The sequence below is a fragment of the Pteropus alecto genome, unplaced genomic scaffold, assembly GCF_000325575.1.
Source record: "Pteropus alecto unplaced genomic scaffold, ASM32557v1 scaffold195, whole genome shotgun sequence".
NCBI classification, from domain to species: Eukaryota; Metazoa; Chordata; class Mammalia; order Chiroptera; family Pteropodidae; genus Pteropus; species Pteropus alecto.
Window position 1 is genome coordinate 3,256,479 of NW_006438073.1, and position 6,988 is coordinate 3,263,466.

The 6,988-nt window shown below is 45.4% G+C and overlaps 1 protein-coding gene across 3 annotated transcripts in view; it reads left to right on the top strand.

Annotated features, from left to right (window-relative positions):
- Positions 1 to 6,988, top strand: part of ZDHHC14 (zinc finger DHHC-type containing 14) — a 221,250-nt gene that overhangs the window by 13,244 nt on the left and 201,018 nt on the right. The gene's annotated exons all lie outside the window — the stretch shown is intronic.

Consider the following 6,988-nt stretch of genomic DNA (forward strand, 5'->3'; position numbering starts at 1 on the left):
ACCAGCAGAGCTGCTCTTGGCGTCTGTGCCGGCCAGCACCTGGAGGAGTAAAGCTCTGACTGTGTGTCTGTGCAGTAGACGTCAAGTGCAGCTTTGGCACACAGCTCGCTCGTTTCCACAGTATCCACACTCAGGTTAGTTCAGCCTCCAAAGGAAAACGGTGTCACTTGAAGTGTCTGGTCTGATACACTGATCAAAGTAACAAAGGCGTTTATGAACCTCTGCGATATTCTTAGGGAACCTAAGATGACTGTTTTTCAGACTGGTCGGTCAGCCTTCGCTTTCCTAATTACAGCACTTAAGACAAGTAGGTGAAGTCATCTCTCTGCACAGACTTTACTCATTTTCATTCCTTCAGGCTTATTCATTTCCATATTTTTCTTTGTGAAGTTTCACTCTGCTTTTACTTTTGCTAATATATCTTGGTCTCTACTCCGGAAAGATTTATTGAGTATTTATTGCATGCCGAGCTCAAGGTGCCATGCACTGGAGATTGTATGTATGCTATGTAAATCGAAGTGCTCTGGTCTGTTGTCAGGGCCAAGGTCAGTATTTTCTGAGTCTCTGAATGAGCACCATGCCACGAGATGAAAAATAAGCGTGTTTGCAGTGTCTTTCACGTGTATTCGTAGGTCTGTGCCCTTTCTTCGTCTAGCTCAGGTCTCGTCTCAAAAGTAAAAAGCAGTTGTTTCAAAAAGTAAAAAGCAGTTGTTGTTGTTGTCACTCCCATGAAGAAAACAGACCCTCCCTGGAAGGTTAATGGGCTCGTGAAGGAGAAAGATCTAGAAACAGAATCTCCTGTCGTTCACGCACTTTCCACTTCTAGAGCTGGGCTTCTCCGAGGGCCGGGGCCAGCCCAGGCAGTGGTTCTCCCGCATGCACATGTCTTTGCATGTCACGACTTTTTTGACGCCTTGCCTGCCCTTCCTGGAACCTCTTTCCAGGGACCAGGCTGTCCGGATGGCCTTGATCCTGGTGGCCGCCAACGAATACTGGTCACATTACTTAGAAAAGAAAGGAGGATGATGATGTTTCATGCAAGGAGAATTTTGCTCAGAATCAATTGCATTGTCACCCTCAGGGCTGGATTAAAGGCTTTCGAAAGCTAGAAACGATAAGTTTATGTGGCCAACCCCGTTTTCACTACCAAATACAATTTATATACTAAAATAAATTGTAAAATATTAAACTTACATTTTTCCAGTTCCAAAATTCTGAATAAACTCATAGGGGCTGAACTTTTCTCATTTTTCACTCCCTTGCCCTACGGATGTCCTAGACTATTGCGTGGTTCTCCCTCAAGGTAATTCGTGGAGGTCTCACTCTAGAAGGTTGCGCTAGAGCCGAGTGCTGGCCACAGCTGTCGAGCCCTGGTCCGTGTCCGCCCTCTGCTGCTGCTGGCTTCAGTCCGCTGTCTGCACTGTGCCCCACACCCTAAGGTGGCAGCGGGGATGATGACCGGATGGATCCCTGTGCACCCTACACCCCAAACAGCGTCTTTTTCAGCCTTTGAGAGAGTGAGCCACACCGAGCGGTATATCATCGAGACCCAGGACACACACGTGTGTACACACTTACACAGACTCACACACAGACTCACAAATAGGAATGAAAAGATCACGAGGCAGCACTTCTCTGTCGCGTGTGGTGAGCTCAGTTCTATTCAGCTCTATCATTTTATTCTAGACGGTTCACTTAAAAAGCGCTTCTGACCCCCTAACCTGATTCGTGACCCACCACCTGCAAGCTGAGAAACGCTGCACCACAGCCTAGCACCCTGGACACTGCTGCCAGGGTCCACAGATGCCAGGCCCCCGCACCTCCTGTCTGCACCCCTGCTGCACTACTCCCGCTCCCCACCACACACCTCCGAGATGCGCACACAGCCCGTCTTTCTTGGTCTTACGCAAGCATGCATGTTTCACGAAGCCTCCCTGCCCCCCAGGTGGCGACCCAGCCACGTTCCCACAGCCCAGCCACGTTCCCGCAGCTCACTGTCCTCCTGCGTCTCTCTGGCGCTGGCCCCTGTGTGCTGTGGCTCGCTGTTCCCGCCTTCCTCGGCCACCGGCTGGGAGCTCCCTGAGCCCACAGCCTGTCCTACTGCTCCTCGGCTCCCATGCACCTGGTACTAGTGTGCGGCACACAGTAGGCACTAAATCAGTGCTTCTGGAACTGCACTAAAACACTGATGCCCTGGAGGGGAGGGGCCACCCCCAACCCGCCTTCCAGGCACTCACATCCGTGTCCAGGTTCCCACGCAGGCCGTGTATGCATGCACCCCCTTCCTTACTGTCGCCCGACGCCCGATGCTGAGGCCTTTCACGAGAGGCGCCGAAATGACTTACCAATAACCCAATGTTCAGACACAGAGGTCCAAGACAGAAACATGAGTCTTTTAAATAATGAGCTTCTAAGCACTTTTTTTAGGAGCACAAAAATATGTAAAAATGAGTGCTTTTCAAATAATGCTTTTTTTCATGATTAGAGCTGATTCTAGTCAATCTCTTCGTAAACCGTATTTTAGAGTTTTACTAGCTAACTATGGCAATCTTTTTCTTTTACTTCTGATTATGTAGTGGTACAACTGGTGACGATTCCCCCATTTTACAGATGAGGAAGCCGAAGTCTTCTAGGAGTCTAAATGACTTAGTCAAGGTCACACGGTTGCATGATAGCAGAGGTAGGGGGAGAACGTGCATCTTCCGGTCCCCAGGCTGGGGCTCCTCACCGCATTATGTCTGTTTAATGCCAAGAAGGTGTTGCAGGTCGTGAGCGGGAACATAGTCTCCATCCTTATAACTGCTGACAGGACGACTTCGACATGAAAATTTTTTTTTTTTTGATAATTTTTTGTTTTAAGTTTTATTTCTTCCTTGGAAAAAGTGGTGAGAAAGCTACGATTTCATCCGTCATTCGAAGATCTTGATGTTCTCAGGCTGTCGATGTACATATACTATATCGGTTTCCGAACCGGCCGTGTTGCATTGTATTGTAAAAACTGTGCTAATCTTTACCTGAGTTGGTAGATTTGGCTTATTTTAGAGTATCTGCTTTCATTAAAGGTCTTATACAGGGAAATGCAAATAGAAGTCTTAGTATGTACTCTTGGGTGGGACAGGGGTTTTAACAAAATTTCTTCGTTTTGTCCCTTTTAGCTATTACTATTTTGATACGTCACGAGCTATAATGAAAGTAAACAACCTTCCAGGAGATGAACCAAAGTCTGCATTTTGTGAAATTTGTGGTTATTTAGTTAGGTTAGAATGGAATAGTCACTGATGTTTGTTTTCTTTTTTTCATACATTTATGACCTTTATTTAACCCGTGTGCCTAGGAGAGGGGACAAGAGTCAGTTTCTTTCCTTCCTGAACCACAGACCCACAGCAGGTGGGACACAGAACTCCTGCACGGTTGTTCTCTTCCTTGAAGATTAAAAACGGTGTGGGGCTAGCCTGAGAACTCTGCCCTCATCTGTCACATCGTTTCTGTGGTAAAACACACAACACATTCCCTGTCCCCAGCGACCGGCATACGAATGAACTATGGGAGCTGCCTACTCACCAACAAAGAAAGCTCTTTTCTTTTGAGCTGATTAGCTAAGCGGAGCTCATTAGCTTAGCTTAGTTTAGCAAGTATGATCTCATTAGCTAATGTGACACTATAGCATACACACTCAGCCACGGCGATGGGGAGGAGGAAGGCGACAGGCCTGGCCCGGGCGCGAGATCTTCCTTCCCCGTCCTGGTGTCCTGCTAAGCCAACACCGGCCCTTGCCCAGATAGGTGCCCGGCACAGACGGCAGGATAAAAGCATGGGGACATCCCCTAGTGTGGCCTGCCCGTAAGTGCCCGGCGCCTCCGAGGGCTCTTTGCGATATCTTAACTCATCCTGCATGGCCTTGATAAGAGGCTCTGTTATGTCCCATTTTGCAGATGAGAAAGCAGATCAAGTCATCCATCATAAGAGCCTGTTGCCCCTAAAATATAGTCTTTTCTGAAAGTGGAGAATGGGTATTTGCTAGGAACCAGTTTATGTCCCCTATGACAATTAGTCGTTTTGCTCTGTGAGGACTCCCCATGCTGACAGGAGCCTTCGTGGTTATTTTTGAGTTGCTTTATTGAGAGTCTCTCCCCATTTCTCTCAAAGGTGCAGCTGTCTGAGCCTCATTTTTTTCCTTTAAAAATGGAATAATATATGGGCTTCCGACAGCTTTCTGGCGGCGATTCGAGGAAAGGCTGTACCTGGAACATTTAGCTCTGAGCTTGGCTCATACACACTTTTCTTTGGTCAGATAACTTGTTTTTAAGTAAACTTTTTATTTTCACATGTAAATTTACAGAAAAATTGTGAAAACAGGTAACTCCTTAGTTCGCTTGTTTATATTTCCTCTCTTTCTTATACACTCTTTTGCCGTCCATAGATTTTCTGATCAGGACTTGAGTTAATGAATGGATTCCTTCTTCACCACTAATAGCTCAAAAAAAAAAAAAAAAAAGCCATTCAAGTGGATTAAAAGCAGCAGGTGAAATCTGGTTACCCCAAGTCAGTCACTGCACAGCGTTTACACACAGGCCTTCAGAAGTGGGCCTGTTTTACTTACTTATGTTCCTGGGTCATGGAACAGGTACATTCTAAGTAGCTCAAGAATATATTATCCTAAGATCTGAATCCAGAAACGTGAAACAAGGGAGAGAAATCCATCTGGGAACATTTTTACGCCACCAGGATCTTGTGCAAAACCTTCCCCAAGTAGAGTCAAAAGTGTTGTTTTTTTAGTGTTTTTTTTTTTCCTTTTCTCTTTTGGAGCGTGGCAGTGTGGTCAGCAAGCCTTTCCAAGAGTCCATATTGATGATGATGATGTGGAAAGTGTGTGATGTTGCTGATAATAACCAGAATGTGTTTTTGCATAGGAAACTGGATTTCGAGCAATGATTTTACTGAAATATAAGCGATTCTTTATTACGACAACCTGGCTGGGGTTCAGTCCTTGGGTGTAATGATTGACCTTCAAAATAAAGCACTGTGCAGGCAAAGAAATTTTGTCATGATTTTGTAATAAATTAGTGTTATGGAAAGGGGTATGCACTGTGCTACATGCAGATTAAGTCTTAGGTGGGGTTTCAACTGAGAATTCTGGGTAATTTTCCCCACCCCCACCACCCCAATCTTCTTTGATTTGTTGCTCTTTCTAATCGGGATAATACCACCCTTGGCGTCATTTGCCGAGTTAAGCTTTGTCCTTTGGTGGGCTCACTCTTTTAAATATTAATTCCCAGTGGGCGAGGTAACGCACGAAGTTTGAATCATACCAGCTCCAGAGTGTACATTAACGTATCATTTTCCCTCCAGGCCTGAGGCTCTACACAGGAAGCTGCTGTTGAGGGTGGTGAGGGGTGGTGCAGGGATTGGGATCCAGGAAGGAAGGGCTCTGGGAGGTGCACAGGAAGGAGAGAGGGGTTGAAAGAATTCTAAAGTCAAAGGGACCCATGAGTCTGTTTGGCCATTCCTGACCCTATGATGGGTCTGCAGGTATATGATTTCGGAAACATTTAGCTCCAAGAGTTGGGTGGAATTTGGCTTGCTGAGTTAGTGGAGGGAATATTCTGGACTCAAAAGGAATAGCTATTCAAGCCAGGGGTTCCCCAGCTGAGCCCTGATTGCTCCATCTTAAATGGCACCTCTGTCTAAATTTCAGGAAGTCATTCCTTCTTCAAGATGGTTTATTTTCAGGCATTTGAAAATTGTTATTATATAAATATTTTTATTAAAATCAGATATTCCTCTCTGCTGGAAAATGATCAAAACAAAAGTGTAATTCTATGACGTCTACAGTGTAGATAGTGCCCCTTAATCATAATGCCCTTGTTCAGTGCACACACTGCACAGCTGGACACACAGCCCTGCTTCATTTTACTCCAGTCCTCCCCTCTCTGTTTCTTCAGCGATGCTGAGTCCCCACAGAGCTGACTACCTGGTGTGCAGAAGAAACTGTGCCTGTCTGTCTGCAGGTCAGAAAGAGAAGCAGGGAGGGGAGAGAGAGGGTCCCGCTTGTCGGATACCCAGGTGTCACGCATTAAGTTATGCACCGGCTTTTCATAGTAGCAGCATCATTTACAACCTTGGATTCGAAGTGCCCTACATATATAATAGTATTTCCATAAACGTAATGGGCACTCCTTGGGCAGAGCTTCCAGAGGAAGCAGTCATGACAGACTAGTCCAGTTCTCTTGGAAGCTCTGTTGGATATGGCAGGTGAGGGAAGTCATGGGTGTGATGCTACCTGTCTTAGCAAGGGATTCGATTCTATCTTTAACGCCACGGTTATCCATTACTTGGGAAGAAATGGTCCAGGCCACTGGCCTATACTCTGTAGTTCATAATGATTTCCTGGGAAGCTTTTTAAATCTTTCAGGTCCCACCTGAGACCTAGTGAATCAGAATCTTGGGGCTTGGTCTGAGGTGGTGGGAGTAGAGACGTTATTTATTAAAAGTTATCAATGAGCGAAAGAAGCCAGTCTCAAGAGTTTATATATTGTGTGATGCCATTTCTCCCTTTTCTAGTTTAGAAAACAAAATTCAGCTTGGATAGAAACGCTACGTTTTTAGGAGTTGACATTTTCAGCGATTGAACTACTAAAAACAGAATGCTATAAATAGAATGATGTCATTCGTTTCCACAGACTATCGATATACTAGAGCGACATGAAAATAATAATAAAAGTGAGATATTTTACGGCAAACTTTGGGGGTGAGGTTAGGACTGTAATCTGTGAGTAATCTCGGGGCAAACGGAAAAGGGGTAACATTCTCAAAATGACAACGTTGTAGAGATGGAGAAGAGACATGTGGTTTTCAGGGGTTAGGATGGGGAGGGATGGTGTGACTGTAAAGGACATCACAAAGACTTCCTTTGTGTTGCTGGGAGAGTTCTGTATCTTGATTAACCTAAGGTGATAAAATGTCATAAAATTATATGCAAAGTCATAGT